We start from the raw sequence: 9045 nt of genomic DNA, 5'->3' as shown, positions 1-9045 counted from the left end.
AGCTTTGGCTTGATCTTTCTGTATTTTATAATGTTCGCTGAGGGGCTCTGGTTCGCCAGGGCCCAGGTTTTCTTTGGTCCCAATGGTCTTCCTGCTGCTCCTCAGGGAGTAGGTGAGCTCAGATTTCATTGTTGCGTTCACCTCACCTTCTCTTTTATTTCCCCTCAGTCCTCTATAGCCATACATAACACAGCTCTTCCCACCAGCAAAAGTCACGAGTTGCCCTGCAGTGAAAAAAAAGGAAAGCTAGATACCTTGCCTTTGCACCTCCAGCCTTTCTCCCGAGGACCCTATGCCTCTTGTGCGGCCTGTGCTGCTGCTGCTACTGCTGCTCTTCCTGCTGCCTCGGAATGGGATCCTCGAAGCCACCTCCATGCCGTGTTCAATTTCCGCTGCTGCTTCCCCCACTGAGGCTCCACCGCCACACTCCTCTCTGCGCAAAGGTATTTATTTTTAAGTGTTATGCATGTGACCATGTGTGTCACTTGAGGGGGGAACCCAAATGCCCCAAGAGTACACCGGCACTCACTGGTGCACCGTCCCAGGGTTTGGGCAGTGTAGCGCTTGGCGAGGACTTGGTTCCAGGTGGGTGGGAACCAGCTGAGATGACCCTTGTCTCACTAGGGGACAGTGAGATGGTCCAGAGAACCCTCATGCCTGAGAACACTAAGGAGTACAGGCAGTGGGTGACCATTAACGGACAGAGGGTGGAGGCTCTGAGAGACACAGGAGCCAGTGTCACTACAGTGAGAAGTCAGCTGGTGTCTGAAGAGCAGATTGATCCCCGGGAACTTTATCAAGTAGTTGCAGTGGACAACTCAGAGCACCTGTGCAGAGTGTCTCAGGTTCCCTTTGAATGGGGGAGTGGTCTCAGGTTCCTTGAAGGTAGCTGTGAGTCCAACCATTCCTGTAGATTGTTTGCTAGGCAATAACCTGGAGGATTCTCCTTGGAAGGAGGTGGAACACATGTCTCACTTGGAGATGTTGGGTCTGCCTGGGTAGGTATGTGTATCTACCCAGTCAATGGCAGCCCGTCAGGGTGGTCAAGAGCCCCTGGAGCCTGAAACAGTGGCCCAGGGGACCGCCAAGAAGAGGAAGGGCAGGGGGTGTGGAAAACCGGCCCCCAGAAGTTCCCACGGTTTGGGAGGAGGCGGAGCCTGAGGGTGACTACACGGAGCCTACAGGGGAACAGGTGGTTGAAATGGGTGATGTCCCTGAGCTGTCGCAGTGGCAGCAGGAAGGGGGACCCACCAGGGAAGCATTCTGTGCAGCACAGAAGACATGCCCTACTTTGAAAGGTTTGCGGCAGCAGGCTGCAGACCAGGTGGCTGGCAAGGAGCCAGGATCACACCTGATTTATTGGGAGGATGACCTCCTGTATAGCGAGCCTAAGGTTCCTGAGCCTGGGTCACCCTGTGTGCTGGTGGTACCCCAGTGCTTCAGGGCCTTCCTACTGGGGTTGGCTCATGATGTGCCTTTAGCTGGACATTTGGGGCAAGACAAGACCTTTGAGAGGCTTGTCACCCACTTTTACTGGCCCCTAATGCGCAGGCACTTAAAGGCACATTGCAGGTCTTGCCAGACTTGTCAGTCAAGTGGCAAGATTGGTGGAAATGTAAGGCTCCTCTCCAACCTTTACCTGTTGTTGGTACTCCCTTTGAGAGGGTAGGTATTGACATTGTGGGGCCTCTGGATCCCAAAACAGCCACGGGTAACAGGTTTATCCTGGTCTTGGTGGACCATGCCACCCGGTACCCAGAGGCCATTCATTTGAGATCAATCACTTCCCCTGTGGTGGGTCGTGCTTTGATGGGGTTTTTTACCTGCATGGGGTACCCCAAGGAAGTGGTATCTGATAGGGGTACCAACTTCATATCCACGTGTATGAAGTCTCTGTGGAAAGGAGTGTGGGCTACAAGTTTACCACCTCTTAAAACCCCCAAAGTAATGGTCTGGTTGAGAGATTCAACCACGCTTTGAAAGGCATGATCATGGGCCTGTCACACCCTTGAGGCAGAAGTGGGACTTCCTCTTGCTGCCTACTGTTCGCCTACAGGGAGGTGCCTCAAAAGGGACTTGGGTTTAGTCCCTTTGAGGTCATCTATGGCCACCCTGTGAGGGTACCTTTAAGTCTCATCAAGGAGGCTTTGGAAAAAACTCCTAGTGAACCCCCCATGATGTCTTCAGTTACATGCTGGTTCTGAGAAACCAGACGGCCTGCTTCAGGTGTCTTGCACAGGATAACCTAGAAGCAAGCCAGGAGGACACAAAGTGTGGGTGATGGCACCAGTGAAGCTTAGGGCACTCCAGGACAGGTGGACTGGCCTATTTGAGGTGGTAGAGCGCAAGAGTGAAGTTACCTACCTGGTGGACTTGTGGTCTCCAAGGAACCCATAAAGGGTCCTGCATGTCAACTGCCTAAAGCCGCACTTTGAGCGGACTGAACTGTCCATGCTCCTTGCGACAGATGATGGGGTGGAGGAGCAGAGTGAGCCTCTTCCTGACCTTCTGTCTGCAGGAGAGAAAGATGAGTCTGTGGAGGGAGTGAGCCTCTCCCCCACCGTGAATGAGGAGCAGCAGAGTGACTGTTGCCACGTGCTGGGACTGTTCGCCCCACTGTTCTCCCTGATCCCAGTGGTCACACACTTGTGCACACATGATGTGGATACTGGGGACAGCCCACCCATTAAATGGAAGGTTTACAGGGTGACTGACAGGGTTAGGGCTTGCATTAAGGATGAAGTATCCAAATGTTAACCCTAGGGTTTATTGAGCACTCCACAGTCCTTGGGCCAGCCCAGTGGTATTGGTCCCAAAAGCTGCTGTACCCTGTGCCTCTCTAGAACTCTGGTTCTGTGTGGACTACCGCGGACTCAATGCGGTCAGCAAGACTGACGCACATCCCATCCCCCGAGCTGATGAGCTCATTGACCGGTTGGGATCTGGCAAGTACCGCAGTACGTTTGACTTAACATCTGGGTACTGGCAGATTGCCTTAACTGAGGGCGCCAAGGAGAGGTCAGCATTTCCTACTCCAGATGGTCAATTTCAAGTTAAAGTGATGCCATTTGAGGAGAAGAATGCCCTGCCACCTTTCAGAAGTTGGTCAACCAGGAGTTGGATGGGCTGGATGAGTTCAGTGCCACCTACCTGGATGACATTCCTATGTTTAGTTCCACATGGGAGGAACACCTGCAACACCTCTGGAGAGTGTTAGAGGCTCTGCAAATGGCAGGCCTCACTATTAAGGCAAGCAAGTGCCAAATAGGGTAGGGATCTGTGGTGTACTTGGGACACCAGGTAGGGAGTGGCCAGGTGGCACCCCTACAGCCAAAAATTGATACCATTCTGGCTTGGAAGCCTCCCAAGACCCAGACTGAAGTGAGAGCCTTCTTAGGTCTCACAGGATACTACAAGAGTGTTTTCAAGGGATATGGTACCAATGTTACCCCCTTGACTGAGTTGACTTCTAAGAAGCAACCCAGGAGAATGATCTGGAAAGAGTCTTGCCAGAATGCTTTTGATGCCCTGAAGGCTGCCATGGGCACAGCTCCAGTGCTGAAGGCACCTGACTACTCCAAGGAGTTTGTTGTGCAAACAGACGCCTCAGACCATGGTATTGGAGCAGTATTCTCACAGCTTAATGAAGAGGGCCTACATGAAACCGTAGCCTTCATTAGCAGGAGGTTACTTCCCAAGGAATGTAGGTGGAGTGCCATAGAACATGAAGCATTCGCTGAAGAAGCTAAGACCCTACTTGTTTGGGACTCACTTCTGGGTTCAAACAGACCACAGGCCACTTAGATGGTTAATGCAGATGAGGGGTGAGAATCCAAAACTGTTGAGGTGGTCCATTTCCCTGCAGGGGATGGGCTTTACGGTGGAACATTGTCCTGGTACAGAACACGCCAATGCTAATGGTCTGTCCAGGTTCTTCCGCCTCAGTGATGACAACTCCCATGAGGTTGAGTAGTTGCTCCCCATTTTCAGCTGGGGGGACACGTGTTAGACTTTTTATCCTTGGCGTGGTCTCCCTTAACATTTTGCCTCTGTTTCCCAGGTTGTTGATGTGTGCTGGGCTCAGTTTTTTGCTGTTTTTGTTACTCTGGGCACTTTACCACTGCTAACCAATGCTAAAGTGCTCCTATACGGAATGTGTATGTAATTGGCTTATCCATGATAGGCATATTTGATTTACTAGTAAAGTGCACTAGAGGTGCTCAGGGCTTGTAAATTAAATGCTACTAGTGGGCCTGCAGCACTGGTTGTGCCACCCACATAAGTAGCCCTGTAATCATGCCTCAGACCTGCCACTGCAGTGTCTGTGTGTGCAGTTTTAACTGTAAATTCGACTAGGCAAGTGTACCCACTTGCCAGGCCTAAACCTTCCCTTTTCTTACATGTAAGACACCCCTAAGGTAGGCCCTAGGTAGCCCCAATGGCAGGGTGCAGTGTATGGTTAAGGTAGGATATATAGGCCCTCATTACTAATGTGGCGGTAGGTGTTAAAGTGGCGCTAATACCGCCAACAGTCCGGCACTAAAAAACATGGGATCACGAGCACAGAGGAAACCGCCAGCACAGAAGCCACTTTAAAACTCCGAACGCCACGGCGGTAGCAACAAACACTGTGGCGGTAACCCCCAACAGACAGGCGGAAGACAATGTACCACCCACCTCATCACAACCCGCCAATCCGCCAGCTTTTCCAGGGCAGTACCAACGCCATCAAAAGCACGGTGGAAACAGAACACAGAAGGGAAACCACTCACCCCTTGACACTCAACACAAAACCAGGACGCCATGGAGCCTGAGTTACAGGTCCTTCCAATGCTGGTCTACCTCCTCATCTGCCAGGAATACGAGAGGCTGCGGCGATGACCACGGTGAGTACTGCACCTAGTACACAGGGTATAGGGGAGGAAAAAGAGAGTGACACACACACGCAACATGCAACACTCCCACCTCCACCCTCACCCACACCATACACACAAATACATGTAACGACATTACATTTACACCCTGTAACCTTCTGGAAGAACGCAAGGACAAAAGGAATTGAGTGAAATCAGTGATTTATTAGAAATAGGCAGATATACTTAACAAATAGAAAAACAGTATTTACAAAAATATACAATATGTACATAAGGCCGTAAATTGTCCTTCCAAATGTCCGTGGGCCACTGGGCCAAAAATCATGGGCCAAGCCTACACTTGACTCCTGCCTCAATACGGAGAGAACACTGCAGGGGCATCAGGTCGAAAACACACAGGCACCACAGGTAGATGGGGAAAGGGGGCACCTCAGCCGGAAGATGGGACAACGCCACCACTCCTAGAGGGGGCTCCATGCCCACAGCGATGTCCTGGGGAGTGCAAGGCCACAGTCTCTCCGGTGGGTGGTTTGCCCACTGCTTGGTCCAGGGGAGTGCAAAGCCACAGTCTTTCAAGTGGGTGGTTTGCCCACTGCTTGGTCCTGGAGAGTGCAAAGCCACAGTCCCTCAAGTGGGTGGTTTGCCCACTGATTGGTCCTGGGGAGTGTAAAGCCACAGTCTCTCTAGTGGATGCCTTTCTCCACTGGTTCTGGAGGGGGCATTGTGCCCAGTGTGCTTCATCCTGCCAAGGAGAGGGTTAGTGGATGCATATCTCCACTGGTTCTGGAGGGAGCCTTGTGCTCAGTGTGCTTCATCCTGCCAAGGAGGGGGTGAGTGGATGCATATCTCCACTGGTTCTGGAGGGGGCATTGTGCCCAGTGTGCTTCATCCTGCCAAGGAGGGGGTGAGTGGATGCATATCTCCACTGATTCTGGAGGAGGCCTTGTGCTCAGTGATGCAGCACTTGGGGTGTGGCAGTTCACATTCCCTCACCTAGGTGTCTGAGGCACAAGATTTGCAGGGACCAGGTTGCATGATTGTCCATGGAGGCAGGGCTAGATTCCATCCTGCGGCATCTAAGGCTGCAAACTGGTGGTAGCGCCGGTGCTGGTGGGGGTGCTGCCAGTGGTGGTGGGAGGATCTAGGCCATGCACTACCAGTTACTAAGATAGTCACCAGCCCATGAGGTACAATGCCTAACTCCATTAGCTGCACACCTGAAACCCATAGGACCCTGCCCAGTAGTAGATGCCCACTAACACTATTAGGGTAGGAGTGCTTCAGAGCATGCCCAACAAGGGACCTACCCTGCCATCTTCGTCCTGGCCTAGGGGCACCCACAGCCCACATCCCCCACCCAGGTACCTCTTAACGCACGCAAAGTCAGGATTCAGAATCTGTACTCACCCCATTGTGGCTCTGATGCCTTCAAGCGCCCATCCAACTCTGGATAGGCCACCGTCAGGATGCGGAACATCAGGGGGGTCATGGTGCGATGGGCACCCCTTCCTCGTTGGGAAGCCAGCCCCAGCTGGGTCTCTGCCGTCTTCTTTGCCCAGCGGCGCAGTTCAGCCCACCTTTTGCGGCAGTGGGTGCTCCGCCTGTCAAAGACCCCCAGGGTCCGCACCTCCTTGGGGATGGCAAGCCAAATACCCTTTTTCTGGTGGGCGCTGACATGCATGAACAAGACAGCAGAAAAGGGAATTAGTCAACCGTCTGGACCGTCACAGTAATGGCCCACCATATCCCTCCTATTCTCTGATGCACATACATTGACCACCTTACATGCAGCACTCTGGCCAGGACGCCTCTGCCCCCTCCTACATGTGGCTTACATACACAGCACTCCATATATTCATGGCCCATGCATCATGCTCACAGTGTACTCACCTGTTTGTCTGGAGGACCATAGAGTAACATGTACTGGGGTAGGACCCCATCCACCAGTTTCTCCAACTCCTCTGCAGTGAAGGAAGGGGCCCTTTCCTCAGACACATGAGCCATTGTCGATTCCAGACATAGGTCACAGCAGCACTTGCAGTGTAGGTCCTCTACTGTTGAAGGTCAGGTAGCAAGTGAGTGAACAGATAGATAATGGTGGTGACGTCCGCGGCGGGGCGTACTGTCACCGCCAGCATACATCGACAGTGGCTTCTGGAAACCATACAGCCCAATGATAACCAATGCGAAGTTGTGCGGCGGTCTTCGACCGCCTACCGCGCCGGCGCATACCGCCAGCGCCATTACCTCATTTCCTCTTGTACCTTCTCACAGGTCAGGCAGAAGCCATTTCAAGGGGGCACAGGGCATGGCACCTAACTGCGTCACAGCAGACATTGGCACAGCAACTGATTGTCGGATTCACATTTTGTTTCTGTAAATCATCATTAGTGCAATAGATGTGTGAATACGACCCTCTGCTCACCATTTTCTTCCATAGGCTTCAACCGCTGAGGATAAATATGAGATGGCGGAATTCTCCGGTGTACAGACCCCTGGTGGACCTTGCGACATTGGAGGACAGACACATTATCATAACCTACAGACTTGATTGTGCCACAATCATAGAACTGTGTGCCCAATTGGAGCCAGACCTGATGTCAGCTATCCGCCAGCCCACAGGAATCCCCCCTCTAGTGCGGGTTTGTCAGTGCTCCATTTCCTGGCTAGTGGTTCCTTCCAAACAACAATGGCCATGGCATCAGGGATGTCCCAGCCAATGTTCTCCAACGTGTTGACCAGAGTGTTGTCAGCCCTGCTGAAACACATGCGCAACTACATCAGGTGGAGGATTTGGCCACAGTGAAAGCTGACTTTTATGCTCTGAGACATATCCCCAACATCATTGGTGCCATTGATGGTACACATGTGGCACTTGTCCCCCCCCCGGAGAAATGAACAAGTTTTCAGGAATAGAAAAAGCTATCACTCTATGAATGTGCAGATGGTGTGTTTGGCGGACCAGTTCATCTCCCATGTGAATGCCAAATATCCTGGCTCTGTGCATGGCACCTTTATCTTGAGGAGTAGCAACATCCCATATGTGATGGGCCAACTCCAGAGGCACCGGGTGTGGCTAATAGGTGAGCCCAAGTTTCCCAGACAGTATGAGTAGGCGTCTGGGTATGGGGTTGTCCCTAAGGGTTAGTGTGTGTCTAACAGTTGTCCTTCGATATTTGCAGGTGACTCTGGTTACCCCAACCTCTCATGGCAACTGACCCTAGTGAGGAATGCCAGGACAAGGGTAGAGGAAAGTTACAATGAGGCACATGGGCCTCCATCTGACAGGTGGCTCCCTGTACTACTCACCCAAGAAGGTGTGCCAGATCATCGTTGCATGTTGCACAACCAGGCCTTGAGACGCCAGGTGCCTTTTCTGCAGGAGGATGTGCCTGGAGGTGGAGCCTGTGGACAGTGAGGAAGAGGAGGCAGAGGAAGAAGATGTTGACAACAGAAGCAATATAATTCAGCAGTACTTCCAGTGACACACAGTTAGACACTGTAAGTTCACTTTGCATTTCAGTTTTCTGTTGGACATTGTACATAGCATCCTGTTTCCCTATGTCTATGGCCACTGACTGTAGCCTTTGGCATCTCTATTTTCAGATCTCTGTGCCCACTCTGGCTCCTGCTATGTGTACTGCTGCCCACCAAAGGTCATTCCAAAGTATATTTCACTGTACATTTGAGTTGCAATGCTTTGATAATGTTGTACTAATACATATGTGAATCATTTGACAGACTCCAGATTAGTATTTGTTCCAAGGGTGTTTATTTAAGTGCTCATAAGTAGAGGGGGATGGGCAATGGGCTGGGTTGATGGTGGAGTAAAGTCCTTGGTAGAGTCCAGTCTCTTGGTATCACAGGTGCATTGTCCAATGGGGCATAGGAAGGGGAGTAATGGCAGTTCACGGTGGACAGGGTGACAGAGTTGGACAGAAGGATGACAAGCAGGAGAGTCTTATTTCCTGGTGGCAGTCTTGGCAATGTTCTCTGGCTTCTGCCTGGATCGCAGGGACTGTTTGTGAAGTTGTTCTCCTTCTGCAGGGGGTGGGGTGCTGGTGGCCGGTTGTTCCTGTGGCAGGGCCTCCTGTCCACTAGCGCCGGCGGAGGTGGAAGGCTGTTCATCAGATTGGCTAGTGTCAGGGGCCCTTTGTTGTGCCACTGCCCC

The sequence above is a fragment of the Pleurodeles waltl genome, chromosome 1_1, assembly GCF_031143425.1.
Source record: "Pleurodeles waltl isolate 20211129_DDA chromosome 1_1, aPleWal1.hap1.20221129, whole genome shotgun sequence".
NCBI lineage: Eukaryota > Metazoa > Chordata > Amphibia > Caudata > Salamandridae > Pleurodeles > Pleurodeles waltl.
Note: the sequence above shows the minus strand (reverse complement) of the source record.